General features: G+C 41.9%; 1 protein-coding gene across 2 annotated transcripts in view; it reads left to right on the forward strand.

Moving 5' to 3' along the window:
- Positions 1-15,976, forward strand: part of Shisa9 (shisa family member 9) — a 302,170-nt gene that overhangs the window by 173,321 nt on the left and 112,873 nt on the right. The window lies entirely within an intron of this gene.

Consider the following 15,976-nt stretch of genomic DNA (forward strand, 5'->3'; position numbering starts at 1 on the left):
CCAGGTCCACTTTGTTCACAGCACCTCTCCCTGTCTTCCCGCACTTTCAGGCTTCTGGGTCTGGACCTGTTGAGGCTGGAGCTCCAGGTCTGAGGCAAAGCTCTTCTGGGGCTATGTCTTGTCTCAAGGAAAATCTATTCCCATGATTCAGAATGTTGAGTCTGTCCTAATCAATGACTAGTTATGACTCCCCTGCTGTTGCTGCACTCCCCAAACCCATCAAGCTCCATGGCTCAGTCCCAGAGATTGGAGCAGATCAGCTCTTAGGGGGAGTTACCAGCAGGCTCAGGGCAGACCTCCTGATAAGTTCCCAGCAGTCCCGAGTTCTTGGGGCTGAAGGACCTCACTTCCACTAGGCGAATTTGTCCTCATCTGCTGGTCCTGGTTTAAGTGGCAGAAGCTGCTGCTTTTGTGAAATACTGGGGTGCCAAGAAGTGGGTGTATTTTCTCTCTGTCTCTTCTGATGCCCGAATGTAGCTTGGTCACATGGCAAAGTCAGGCTCACAGCTGGGACTCTGGAAGCATTTCAGCCATGGTGTCAGAATTGATTTTCTTCCTTTTGTCCTTTCTCCGGACTCCCTGTGACTCACTCCTGTTTCTTCACCACTGGTATGCCTCACTGATTCCCCTTTATGTTTGGAGATAATTCAGCCTCTGTGGGTTTTATTGCCTCTGTTAATCCCTAATCATGTGGCATCCAGCACAGTCACTGCTGGAGTTCAGAGTAATAATAAAGGATAAATTGCTCATTTAAATTCCAGATTTTCATTTCTCCTTAGTCAGTCAGTCAGTCAGTCAGTCAGTCAGTCTGTCTGTCTGTCTGTCTGTCTGTCTGTCTCTGCACATGCATGTACAAGTGTGCATGGACACACATATGGAGACATCAGGTCAGCCTCAGAGATGTCCCTTTACTGTTCCCTGTCTTGTTAGTTTGAGACAGGTTCTTTCCCTGAGCCTGGAACTCACCAGATTAATGACATTAGCTAGCAGTGAGCACAGGGTTCATCTGTTTTCACTTTCCTGGTTTGGGAGTATAGGTGTACTGCTATGTCCAGTTTTTATTATGATTTCTAGGGACCTGAACTCAGGTCCTCATGCTTAGAAAGCAAGTGCTTTACAAGTGGAGCCATTTCCTCAGCCCTTGGCTGGCCGGCTGGCCGGCCTGTCTGCCTTCCTTCCTTCCTTCCTTCCTTCCTTCCTTCCTTCCTTCCTTCCTTCCTTCCATTCTTTTTATACATACAAAGCCTGGCATGCTTACATCATCATGGAACCATCAAAATAGCAATCACCTCCACAAACAAACAAACAAACAGACAGACAAAAACTCAAGAGAGGAAAGACTCACCAATAGTAAAACACTTAAATAAAATTATACCTGTATATGAAAGATTACATAAATTATATTGAATAAATAAAGCCAGAAAATGAACAACCTATTATGATGCAATTAATATGTACATAGCAATCTCTATAACATAATAATGAAAAAGATGATTTATTCTCGTAAACATAAGAGACATTTTTAAGTTAGCATATTTTAAAATACAAAATTGAAATTTCCAGAGTAAAAAGATAACCAGTATCATTCCCTAATCATAATATAGCAAGTTCAGAAATTGAAAAATAAAATAAACAAATCAAATGAGTTTCTGGAAGTCTATGTCCAGTGTATGTCACAGTATCTACAACTCTTCACCATCACATTGACTTTTAGACACTTTGCATCAAATTCAGTCTCATGTGTTTTTTGTTATCTGCTTCCTTTTCCTCATAGTTCTGTTTGTTTACATTTAGAGTAATCTATATTTCAGTTGGTTTCCATTTATTATTGGATATACCTAGTTGCCCAATAATTGCTGTCCAACCCTACATTGAGATTCAAAATCCATATGGTTAAAAAAATGAGCTATAAATGCAAGTTAATAGTATGTATTTTGCAAAAGAAAAATATTCAGTTCACTATACTGTGTTTGGGAAAATGAATAGGAAAAGAAAGTACACTATGGAGTGTAAATGGATACTATAAAGATGCCTACTAGCAATGTTCAGGGGAGGATTTTGCTTTGGTTTAAAAGGGATGATGTTATCAACTCATAATTAACTCTTGTAAAACAGTCTGTGCCAGAGTATCAGGCTAAGAGGTTGTGCCCTCACCTGATGTGAGTTCCAGTTTGGCTTTGAGGTGGGACATAGCAATATTTAATATCAGGGCTTGGGTGGGATGGAGATGGTACAGTAGCATTGGGAAACAGTTTAGCAGTTTCTGAAAATGTTAAATATAAACTTACTATTCAAACCAGCAATTTTTCCTCTCAGGAATCTACCCAAGAGAAATGAAAACATATGTTCACGCAAAGACATACCCATGAATATTCATACTAACATTATTCATAATAACTCCAAAGGAAAAACTATGTGAGTGCCAATCAGGCAGTTAGTGGATAAATGAAATATGGTATATCCATATAGTGAAATATAATGCAGCAATAAAAAAAGGTTGTGCGACATGTAGCTTGGGAGTCCATCAAAAACCGTAGTCCAAGTGGAGGGAGCCAGATGTGTAGACTGGATGATTATATTCTCAGTCCTCCACAGAAAGAAACAGAAAGGTTAGTGGTTGTCTGTGGCTGGAGTTGGAAAAGAAAATTATTGGCAAATAGGTGTGAGGGAAGCATTCTGAAACAGAAAGATGATGAGGACCAGAATCTACAGCAATGTTCAGGTTTATTTATTTTTAAAATGTAGAAATATATTTTGCAATAAGTGAATTTATGGTTACCATTATATGGTTTTCCAATAATGCTCTTTTGGGAAGAAAATGTATGAGTTTGGACTTCAGATGACTTTAGTCTGAACTCTTACAGTGTTGCTTGCCATTTGCACAACATGGATGACCTCACTCTCTTGAGCTCTGGCGTCTTTGTCTATACAGTGGGCTAGATACTACTTCATAGCTTTATTCCAAAGATTTTTATTGACTAAAGCATGAAAATATTTAACATAACAAAACAAAGAATTAATGTAATTAGGTGTATGAAACTGACCATTTCAACTGACTGCATGATGGCAGTACCTGGGTTTCTATGTAATGAACTCTTGTCAAATTAGCTCAGATTTGCTCATTACTTACAGGAGTGATACAGATATTAAGGGGAAGCTCTTCCAGCTTGAGAGGCATAGTTGCAGCAGTGTAGGAACACAAGAAGGTGTGTAGGGCAGTGTTTCCTGACCAGACTGCATACCATTCTGGGCAATAATGTTGGCATGGTCTGATCCAGCCAGAGAGAGGTTGGATGATTAGAAGTTTGAGATTCTTGGTTAAACTGAAGACTTACTTGGGCACCAAAAACCTTAACACAAATAATCTTACACCTTGAGCCACATACTTCCCTTAAAGTATGCTTTCACCCCATACCCCCAAATTCTATTTGGGGTTAGGGTTTAAGAAGTGAATGGAGACAGATGTGAAGAGGTTTGTTTAGTGGCATACTGTACTGGAAAACTGAAGACCTGCAGCAGATGTAAACTCCAAGTCTTGTTCTTTTTTTTTTTTTTTTTAAAGATTTTGAGATTTTTTTTAAGATTGTGAAATTATCAAAATGCACATGAATCAAGTTTCAATAAACTGTCTGGGTGGATGAGGCTGTCCATTGCATTGTTTCTTTCTTTGGATAGTTCAGTAGTGTAAGAACTCTGTAACATTAGCATTGAATAAAAAGTATCTATGAAAAAATAAATGAAATGAGCATCTCTATGCAATGTGTTCACTGAAAGTATTTTTGTGGCTGTCGTTTTCCTGACTGCTAAGCCATCCTTTGTGGTACATACATTTGGAATTATACCATAGAAGTGTGTGGCTACCAAAGCCGTCAGGTTCCATTTCTCTTGGAAAGTGTTTCCCATCATGTCAGTAGACTGAGGGTGCCTAAGATTGGAGCAGATGCAGTGTTGTTATGATACTGTGCGTCTTTAGTCCCACGTGAGTTCTGACATCATTTCAGTCTGTGCCACCTTCCCTTGCCCTTGCTTGCCACAACAGGCCTCCCCTTCTCTTCAGGCTCTTGGGCTCCTGCTTTCTATTTTTTTGCAAAGCTTCTTGTACAAAGGCTCAGAAAGTCAGGGGAGGGGCAGGATGTCCCATGGGGCTTCCTGAAGCCTTCCAATTAGACTAGTTGTGGGGAGACTCCAGAGAAGGAGGGAGAGCTGGGCTCCTGCCAGCAGCAAGGCTGCAACTCTAAGGAGAGAAAATAGAGTGAAGAAAGGGAGCTAAACTTTCCAAACAGCCAGTTTAATTCTGCGCTTGGCAGTTGCTTGGCTGTCACGAGAAATCAGCCTGCCTGTGAGGAGAGCTGCCAGGGGCAGAGAAACTCCAACTTTCCCTTGTGCTGACAGAGAACCTAACTCTTTCTGGGTTGGGATACAGAGCTTCAAGGCTGTGAAACAAGGAACTAAATAGAGCACACAGTCTTAGGTGATAAGTTGCTAATTCAAAATATATATTTAATTAATTGAGAATTTCATACAGCATATTTTGATTGTCATGGTCTGCTTTCTATCATAGACACCTTTTTGATAATTTTTAAATTTAAATTTGAAACAAGCTTGTTGTACACCCTCCCTTCTTCCCAATTCCCCCACCAACCCCCACACAACCCCCTTTCATCTCCAGGGAGGGTGAGGCCTTCCATTAGGAATCTTCAAAGTCGGTCATATCATTTGGAGCAAGGCGTAAGTCCTCCCCCATGTGTCTAGGCTGAGGGAGTATCCCTCTGTGTGGAATAGGCTCCCAAAGTCTATTCCAGAGGCCCCATAGACTGCCTAGTCCTCCTAACACCCACATTCTGGGAGTCTGGGTCAGTTCTATGCTGGTTTCCAAGCTATCAGACTGGAGTCCATGAGCTCCCCCTTGTTCAGGTCAGCAGTTTCTGTGGGTTTCTCCAGCCTGGTCTTGACCCCTTTGCTCATCACTCCTGGAATCCAGTTGTAGAGAGAGGCAGTCTATGGCAGGAGTAAGATAGTATCTCAGAGTTGTTTTGATTGCATTTCCCAGATGGCTAAGGTTGTTGAGCACTTCCTTAAGTGTCTTTCAGACATTTTGGATTCCTCTATTGAGGATTCTCTATTTAGTTCTGTATCCTACTTTTCAGACACCTTTTTTTGTTTTGTTTTTTTTTCACCATTTTAAATTTATTTTTCTTATTTTACATATCAATCCCAGTTACCTCTCCATCCCTCCCTCTCTTCCACCCTCCCATGTCTCCTGACCACCCTCCCATCCCATCCCCCCCCATTCCACATGTAGGGTGATGCCTTCCAGGAGGGGGCATCTAAATCTGTCAAGTCATTTGGAATAGGGACTAGGCTCTCCCTCCTGCCTCTAGGTTAAGGGAGCATCCTTCCATGGGGAATGTGCTCCCAATGTCCTTTTGTTCACCAGGGATACATCCTGGTTCTACTATCAGAGATCCTTTAGACTGCTCAGGCCTTCTGAGACCCATGTTCAGGGGGTCAGAGTTGGTCCCATGCTGGATTCCCAGCTATCAGTCTGGGGGCCCATTAGCTCCTCTTTGTTCAGGTCAGCTGTCTCTGTGGGTTTCTGTAGCTTGGTCTCTTCCTCCCTCTCTGCATCTGGATTCCAGTTCATCTCAGTGTTTAGCTGTGGGTGTCTGCTTCTGTTTCCATCAGCTACTAGATGAGGGCTCTGTGATGGTGGATAAGTTAGTCATCAATCTCATTATCAGGGAAGGGCATTTATGGTAGCCTTTCCAGTGTTGCTCAAATTGTTAGTTGAGGTCAGTCTTGTAGGTCTCTGGACATATCTGTAGACTCAGTTTTCTCTTCAAACCTATAATGGCTCCCTCTTTTATGGCATCTCTCTCTCTCTCTTCCTCCACTGACTCAATTTTCCTCTCCTTCCCTTCTCTTTCTCCTAGCTTCCTCTCCACTCACTGCCACCCCCACTCCCAATATGCTCAGGAAATCTTGTTCCTTTCCCCTTCTGTGAGGGACCTTGTATGAATCTTTTAGGTTCCCCCTTGTATCCTAGTTTCTCTGCCGGGGTGAATTATTGGCTGGTAATCCTTTGCTCTATGTCTGAAATCCATATATGAGTGAGTAGATACCTTTTATACCTGCGTTTTAACTTCACCTTGGATTGATCCTTCATGTTCCTTTATCCTCCTGTCTCTGTTTTGGTTCCTGCAGACATGCCATCCCTATCTTTTCTTGTGCAGGCAGAGATGAAATCCTAGTTCAAGGTCACACAGCTGGTGAACTCCACATCTGAAGTTAGAACTAAGGACTCATTATTCAAGAATTCAAATTCTTAACTATTAAGCTCTATGCCTCCTATATTTTTCTGGAATATTTCAGAATATCAGCACATTATTTCATCTCTCAAGCATGGTACCTGGCTACGCCAGGCTTCCTAGGGTATACACAGGATGCATCTGCATATCAGACATCTTTTTGGGCTTTTGTGCCCATTCATATATACAGGGATTCTGCTCACACAAACTATTATGTCAGATTTCTTGTGGCAGGTCTAATGTATGCTTGATTTTTGTCAACTGCACTCACCTCACAGTGTCCACCATGTTTAAATGAATTGTACTTTCTCCTTTGTGTGATGTGAAGATCTTCCACTTTTCATCTCTGTGCTTTTCTTGCCCAGCACAGAACCTAATGCAAATTGGTGATGCTTAAGTTATGGTGCAGAGTCTCATACCCCCAATTCTTAGCTTTCCAGGTCCCAGTTTCATTAGAGGATAATAACTCCAACTTAGGGTGCTTGTGAAGATTTGGTGAGGTGATATGTGTTAGTTTTTGGTTTATACCCAGTCTATAAACCCAATTGTATTAATTTTCAATGGCTACAACAATTATAAAGTTGACTTTAGCCTCCATATCCAAGGACAGCATCATGACTTTGGCTTGCATGGCCAATCAGAATATGGGATTGTCTTGGTCACAGGGATTGGTTCAAAGGTCACTGTGCGGCCTGGATGGACCAACCCATGGCTTCTCTGGGATTTCAGTGAGAAATACCAGGAAGGAGGTTTCATTTTTCTGAGATAATGATTTTTAGCAGCCATATGCACAGTAACCTGTTCTTGCCACCAGGCAGGAGAGGGCTTTACTCAGAATGAGGCTTAGAGAAACAGCTAAGAGAAGTGGAATGGACAATAAAATTCTATTCATATTGAGTTAGCTTCTAAGTCATTCTTGGGTTCTATAATAGCCACAGAAAATAAAATGTTTTGTTGTTGTTTCATTATTTTACTCATTCATGTCCTTCTAAAGATAGGATTTCATGTCACTGGGGCTAGCCCACAATTCTCTATATAGCCAAGGATGACCTTGAACTTCTTATCCTCCTAGCTCTACCTCTTGAGTGCTGGGATTGCAGGAATATACCACCATCCCCAATTTTATGTGGTTCTGGGGGGGGGTTGAACCCAGAGTTGTATACACTAGCAAGCACTCTACCAACTGGGCTATAGTTCTTGTTAGCTGCTTGCCTGGAAATCTGACTCCATCCTTCCCTCCATTCCTTGCTTTTTTTTTTTTTTTTTTTCCTTTGAACTGGCTAAAGTTGACTTTTGTTGCTTGTGAGTGACATTCTGTTTTATACAGATATTTAAAAATGGCAAGTTTTATCTTTGTTTAAATGTTCAGTGAGAGGAAATGGATAAAATAACATATGCTCATATAAATAGAAGATCTGGGGGATCCAGCACCCTCTTCTGGCCTCTGTGGGTGCTAGTGACACAGCTGGACACAAGCATATACTTGCAGGCAAACATCCTTACATAATCATGAAACAGTTCATAACATTGCAACAATCAGGATATCAAGGTAAAGAAAAGTAACATAGTCTAGAATTCACAGAGCCGAAAGTATGTCAGGCAGTTGAGGAGGATTCTTCCTACCCCTCCATGGTTCTGCTCTTCATCCCTGTCTTTCTGAGACTCTGGACTGCCTTTTCTGAGAATTCACCTCATAGGTTGGTGATTTGTCTTTTTACAGTGTGTTTGGTTTACCAAGCTTTGGTTCTGCATAGATGGAAATTATCATGTTTCCGAGATAACTTATTGAACATTAATGACTTACACACAGTCTAGTGCAAGGGTTGATGGGAAGAAAGCCAAGGTCATGGACAAAGGCAGAGCTGGAAGAACCTCAGATGAGCTCCATTTCATCTCTCAAGCATGGTACCTGGCTTCCTAGGGTATACATAGGATGCATCTGCATATCAGACATCTTTTTGGGCTTTTGTGCCCATTCATATATACAGGGATTCTGCTCACACAAACTATTATGTCAGATTTCTTGTGGCAGGTCTAATATATGCTTGATTTTTGTCAACTGCACTCACCTCACAGTTTCCACCATGTTTAAAAATCACAAATAATTCATTGCTTAGAATCTGGGAGCATGCTATTGAGACCAAGTACTTTTCTTATGGGAGAGCTACAATAGAGGTTGCTTTGAGAATTGACCAGGTAGTTTGGGACTAGGAATCTTAACTGCCATAAAAATTCATTAGAGGTCATGGTCTAGATGGGTAAACTCAAGGTTAGTAGACCATTTGTGAAACCAAAATATGGCAGTAGAAGAGGATGTGAAGTCTGCCATAAACCTGACTGGGCAGGGGAGCTATGAGTTAAAGTCTTGTTGAACACTGTACAAGCCTTAATCACAGCCAATCCCAATGAAGTGAGAAGATTTTATGGCAGCTGTGGTCTTATGGTGTCCTAGTTTATTATATTCATGAATGGAGCACATGTCTCCTGCCAAACACTGTGAGAAAGAGAGAGCCCGGGGTACTTTAGTGACATCATCATATGTCACATGGTGATCAGAGCTATAATCTAATCTCTATTGGATTCAGAGACATCTAGGAGATTAGTAATGTATACTCCTGGGATTGTCTGGGAGAATCAGTGTCTTCAGAGATAATCACAGGAGGCTGACATTATCAGCAGTTTAATACATTAATGGATCCAACATTTGAATACACTTTTGGGAGATGGTAGAGCTGCAGAGAGTGGGGCTGGTTGGAGGAAAGATGTTGCTGGAGGCATGCCTTGATGGCAATAGCCTGCTCTATCACCCCCTGTACCCCTGCTCCCTGGCTAATATGAGATGAGGTGCTTCCTCCACTGCATGCTCCACCTGCTTTGATATTTTTGTCCCATCTCAGGCTCAGAGAAATAGAGTTGGCTAACCTTGAACCAAAATTATAAAACCATGAGTTGACATAAATCTTTTCCTGCCTGTCATTTCACATTGTCACAGCAAGGGAAAACCAAGAAGAGCAATAAGAAGAGAAGTACTTCAGGAAGAAGGATAGGTAGGAAAGGAGGAATTGTTGAGGAATGTGGGTGGAGACATTGTTTGATCAAGACACAAGAGCATCTACCTCCTAATTGCTGAGAAATGTTGATTCCATTATATATCATCTTCACCCATCAGTAGACATTTGAGGCTCTTGTGAGTAATGGTGCCACAAATATTGACAGGTATGTCTTTGTATGGACACACACTTTCATTGCTAGCATAGGTTTCTGGTCTCAGAATGTTTGTGTAATGCATTAAGATTATATTAAACTGAAAAAGAAGAACTTTATGCTGTGTCAGAATGTCCTTTGGAGCTGGGCACTAGTGTGGTATGTCTGCACTCTTAGTTGGAGGCTAAGAAAGGAGAATAGGCCAGCCTGGGCAATATAGTGACTTTAAGGTTAGCCTGATATATAGACTGTGTGTCCCTATCTCAAAAACAAGACAAAACTATCACAAAAGTCCCCCTAGCCTTATCAAAAGGCTATGTCTGAGCATTCTTCATGGTCCAGGGTGCTCTCTGCACAGCTGCAGCTGGACTTGTGGCTAAGAGTTCACATTCTTCCAGCTTAGCAATTTGCTGGAGCTGTTCCACCCACCAGTCACACTTCAACCATCACATTCCTGCAACAGCCACCCCAGGGAACAGGGAATACAAAGACTCATGTGGCATCTGAACTTGGAGTTTTCTCCATCTGGGATCGATGCAATAGCTGCAAAAAAGCAGCTGCAATTTTCCTTGCTGAAAAGGGCTTTTCATGCAAGAGAGGAAAAACAAAACAAAACAAAACAAAACAAAAAAACCGCTGAGACAGAAAGGTGAGCTTTGGAAACTGGCCTGAAAAGAAAGGGGTGTTTGCATCTTGTGTCCCTGAAACAAATGGATTGCATTGAGAGACTACTTGGATCTTTGGCAATGTCCAGAGGCTTACAGAAGAGAGACTTGAAACATAAATAAAAATCAAAGGATGCTGGAGATGTGGAAATGACCTTGTGAGAGTGTAGCAGGCCAATGAGGCCAGCCAGTCAAAGAACTGTGACATATCTGGAGCCCAGGATCACAGACTGTAGTGCCCTTGCTCTTCCCTGGAGAGCCCAGGGAATCTGGTCTCAAACAATGTTACTGAACTGAACCTTTGTATATTTAAAGGAGCCATTTAAAATTGAACAGGTGCCAACATTACAGGGCTCATTAACTAGTGACTGATTTCCCCTAATGGGCCTGAAGGCATTAAAATAATATCAAGAACTGGGCTCCCAAGTGATATGTTAGAAAGGCACTCATAAGGAGGCATGGAAAAACTTTCCTCTCTCATTTTGTGGTCATCTTGAGCTCCAGACTACCTGAGTTCAAATATCTATTGGTTGAAGAAGATCATTGGCTAATTTGTTTACCTTCTCTTCACCTTGGTCCTGTATGTCTGCAGTAGGGCTGAATATAGTTCCTCCTTATTGATCAAAACACTTAGTGTGTTGCGATTTAAACACTAAATCATTCTACCAGATAGGTGAACTTTGATTTTGTGCTCTTCCAGATACTCCCTGGAAATTCAACATTGCCAAACCCTAAAGATTTTTCGTTGTTTAATGTGTGACAAAGGTATGTCAGAGGGGGGGGGGGGACAAGAAGAAATGAAGAGAAAAGCTTGTTCTGAGTGGTGACCTTGCCTTTAGTGCTCATGTTAGGCTGTTGTCCTTGGAAGTCCATGCCATGTAGTATTTGCAGATGAAAGCACTAAAACACAGAGAGGTTTGGGACCTTACCTACAAACACACAGCAAAGAAGGGCATTTAGGATTCAAAATTGGTTTTCCTGACTTTAGGGCTTTTCCTCCCTCCCCTTTCCTCCCTCTCTTCGCCCCTCCCTCTTTCCTTCTCTCCTTCTTCTGTTTTTTCTCTTCTTCCTCCCTCCTTCCCTCTTTCCTTTTTGGGGAACAGGGTCTTGACAAGGTTATGCCAGAACCCATGATCTTCCTGCTTAGTCCTCTGAGTGTTTGGGGTTACAGGCTTGCACCACCACATATGGATTGCCATTTGCTTTCTAAATGTGACTCCCAAACTCTTTCTACTTAAGCCCCAGTAGCCTCACAATAAACAAACAAAGGAATAAAAGGTTTTTAATTTTCTTTCTTTTTTTTTTTTTTTAAAGGAAGTGAGCTATATCTTCTCTGATTAATCAGAGACTAAGATGCTGAATAAAATTTCAGTTGTTGCTAAATTTTAAAGACAAGCTGGCCTTTTAGTTAAGAAGGTACTCCATGTGTATGTGTGTATGGAGTTGAAGTATGAGGGTGCAAGGTGGGGGACGGAAAGGTTTTGGGTTCTGTGCTCCATGTGTGTTCCATCTTTTGACCCCGGAATGTCATTGATTGTCTTCTACCAAATTCAGACTTGTTTGAGAACTTCATCATCAAGTTACAGAATACAAAGCCCCCAAAATCAAGTAAGTAAGGTTAAGGCTTTTGCGTTGGGTCACATTCATAGCTACCCTGGGCTTCTGAAGCACACAGGCCACAGGTTGGACAGCCCAATGAGACATTTTGCCACATGTTTTCCAGGTCCCCACCCTGTGCTGGGTTTAGTTTTAAATATATGAGCAGGTAGTTTTACACTGCATCTCTCATGAAGGGCCATGGAAGCCATAGTGGAATAATTTGTTTTGCTGTTGGGGTTTTGTTGCTGTTGATTTTTGAGATAGTCAAGGCTTGCTGTTAACCCAGTGTGTAGCTGAGGGTAACCTTATGATCTTCCTGTCTCTGCCTACCCAGCCTTGGGATTGCAGTCACACCATAATTCCCAGTTTTATGTAGAAAGCACTCTATCAGCTGAGCTACAGCATTGAGTTTTTATAAAGCAAATTTTAGAGATTAATACAAGTTGATTGTTCTGGATAGGTTATTGCTCTGTCATTTGTTTGGATGTTTTCCAGTGATTATATTGATATTTTGAACTTCAGAGAACATAAAATGTACCCCCATTTCAATGCAAGTTCCCGTTTATATTGGCAAGGGCAAAAGAATGTGGGGTTGATATTTTCCCTTTCTCTAAACCCAGGCCCTCTAAGAATATGGGTCTCTTTCTTTTGATACTCTAACTCAAGTCCCTGGCAGTGGAACAAGAAATCTGAAAACATCTTCCTGTTTTTCATACCTATATTGAAAGTCTTTTCATTGGTTGTAGAGATGGTGGCTCTGATGGCTCCCCACAGGACAGATAACAGAACATCTAAGAGGACTCTGCTATCCACTTAGGGTTGGAGCTAGGCAGAAGTTGCATTCCAGGGAGTGCCCCTGAGGACAAACCTGTGCAGTCTGTACTCCCCATTCTCCCCTCCTCCTAGGGTAGAAAAGGGCCATTTTGGAGCTTTTGGAACAATGCTTCTGAGTTAACTGGCAGACTTTCTCAGGACTTGGCACTCACTGGACAGGAATAGACATGGAAGCTCTGGGAAAATTGTCTTGTTGGCGAGGCTAAAGCTCATTATTATGTTGGATACAAAGGAATTTGATCAGCAAGGTCAGAGCTGGTGTGCTGAGTGTTCATCTGCTCCAGGGATCCAGCCCAGGAACTGAGAATGGCCCCCAAATTATTGGGCCTATTCATTTGTGTTCTCTGTCTGTGTTCTTGGAAGCCATGGAAGAGGAGGTTCGAACACAACAGAAACTGGAAAAAGTCCAAGACCCATATTTTAGGGAGAAAACAGCTTTGTGGCCATAGACAACAGGTCATCTAATTGAATTCCCAGTCAATATAGAATTTCCTAAATACCCTAGTGGGAATTACTAATCCATTCTGTCATTTGTTCATTCCTTCATTCAACCAATAATGTTAGAACCAGGAATCATGCCTTATCACTCTGGGGTTACCTGTGTCCATTAAGATATCCCTAGGAGTACATGTCTGTCATTCCAAAAACACAGGGACTTGTTGTGTGATGATGAGAAGACTTAGGTCCATCTTGAAGCCTTTGAGTTTGTGCATGTGTGTCTTTAAGGGTCTTCATGAACATAGCAGGCTTTTATTTTTGGTGGTTACTCTGAGCTGATTTAATGGGCTGAAAGGTACCCCTTAAGAAGGACTCTTGTCCTACAACTTATGAATGAATGTCACTTTGTTTGGAAAAATAGAGGTTCTTGAAAACTGAATCAAGGACCTTGAGATGATGAGTCCATGCTTGATTGCAGGCTCTAAATTTAGTGTCATTATAAGAGTGAAACAGAACAGTGAGATACCAGAAGGAGAGAATATAACATGGAAATGGGCAGAGACCCCTGGAGCTACCAAGTTGGCAAATGTCAGGGATGGACTTTTTCCTAGTACCTTCAGAGAGAGCTTGGTCTTGCTGACACTTCAATTCCAACCTTCCAGAACACAGACAGCCAAGTTATGTGTACATCCTTACTGCAATAATTGTAAATACTCACTGTCTCAGTGTTGGAGATGCCCTGTTAACCAACAGTCTTACAACAGAGCAAGCTAACCTGACAAATGGAGGGAATTTCTCTGTGTTACACAGTAAGATCAGATAACCTAGTGTGTGTTTGTGTGTGTGTGTGTGTGTGTGTGTGTGTGTGAGCGCACATGCGTGTGTATCAGGTGTGTGCACTGTGAGTATATAGTGTAGATAGTCCTTAAAAGGGCATTTCAGTAGAGAGTACAGAGCCATGAGACAGCAAGAACCAAGAATGGGCAATGATTCTTGTTGTTCTAACTCATGGGAATGTCTGGTAGGCTCTCAGAACCCCACTCCCCAAAGTAGGATGCAGGAAGTTCACCTGGGGATGGGGAAGCTCTTGTTAAAATGAAGACAATCTGATTCTGATTCAGATTATATGAGGTGGGTCCAGAGATGCCACATGCCTTTTGAATCCCCATGAGAGGTTGCTGGTCTACGATCCACACTGGAGAACAAAGCCATGGATCACTTAAGTCTGGAGCATGTTTGCCAGTTTCTCATCTGATTCGAGCCTCCTTTCCTGGGGAGAGCCAGACCCTTGACTTACATCACTGAAAAATAGTTATTGGTGGAGTGGTGGTACCATTCTGAGTTACAGAGGTTTAAATGGTATTGATTTTAGAACCTACGTTTTCTAACTTTGAGTCTACTGTTGTTTTAAACAACTCACCACACAGTTTTGCTATAACCTACTTTTCTTTAAGGTGATTTTTGTCAGCTGGTAATTGATATGACAAGCATGTTGGTTATTAGTTTTTTTATAGTATTCATATATTAAACAAAATGTTATGTAACTATAAAATAATATTTAAGCTTCCAAAGATGGGAGGACAGCAATTTATTTGATATTGCTTCCAGAGGAAGTACCTCACAGGGTCTGAGGGTGAATTGGGATTCTCCTGAAATATCTTTCCTACTGATCAGAGCTCTAAGGACTGTAGTATGGAATTCATGCTTAGTCTGAGACTAGCATGTTATGGAGTTCTTGAGTAGCTAGTTATACCAGACAAGTATTGAATAGTGAGTGGAAGGAGGCTAATCCTTTGTCATTGTTGAGGGTTGAACAGGATTTAGAGCCTGGGTTAGTTCACCCTCACAGAAGAAATAGCTAAGAGACAGGAGAGTTAATAAGTGACCTAGAAAATACAGAACAAAAGACTACAGCAAATATGTGACCAAGTCAGAGAGATGTGTAGGATGAGGATAGGGCAACTTAGGGGCTGGGTGATGAGGGTAAGACAGTTGACATAAGAAGGAAAGGTAGGTGTGGGTAAACCTTCAGTTAACATTAAAGAAATGGATTAAAGAAAAGAGATGAAGACATATAATTATATATGTAACTATTTCTAACGGTTGGTCAAGACAGCGAGGATGCAGATTTGTTCGCACCCATCCACACTCCCATGGACCCTCTCTAGAGAGGTAGAGAGAGCTAGTAGGTCCTACTTTAGAGCCTGGGAGCCTTTGGCATATCTTCCAGGGCCTGGCACCTGGGAGCTTGTAAAATGCAGATTGCATATCAGACATCTGTTCTCTCTCCCACTACTTGGGATGGCATTGATGACCATTGTGCTCCCCAGGGCACACAGAGAAACCACACTTGGAGGTCCCACAGCCCCATGGTAGTATGCAGAGTAAAAGACACTGGGGATCTGGAGAACATCTTCTTATACATGAATATTCATGTCAAATCAACTCTGCTAAGAATGTGGAAAACAAGACATGAAAACACAATGAGATAGAGAAGCCAGGGTTCTTGCAAATATTTATGAGAGAGGCAAATGACTCCAGAAGTTCTCAAGAAAACCAGAAAGGGAAAAACACGAGATGCCTGAGCTACCTCTTTAGAGCAAGAAAACAGGGGTTGGGCTACGCATAGGATAGAGCGGCTGGGGAAGGGAGGGGCTGGGCTGTTTCATCTGAGTGACAAATATCTGTAGGACAGGAAGTTTCCTAAACATAGGAACTTGTTCATCACTATTAGTAGTCCATTTCATAAATGACCAGAAATTAAGGATTCAAATTATTCAGGAGAAACAATCCAAGGGAGGGTCAGGGAGAATAGGAGGGGAGAGGAGAGATTCTGTTTGTATGAGGCTCTGTGGGATCCAGTTGCAGATGTTGCTCATGGTCTATAGTGCTGGTCTATATTGTGTGGTGTCTAACCTGCCCAGCTTG

This window comes from Phodopus roborovskii, unplaced genomic scaffold (assembly GCF_943737965.1).
Source record: "Phodopus roborovskii unplaced genomic scaffold, PHOROB, whole genome shotgun sequence".
Taxonomy (NCBI): Eukaryota; Metazoa; Chordata; class Mammalia; order Rodentia; family Cricetidae; genus Phodopus; species Phodopus roborovskii.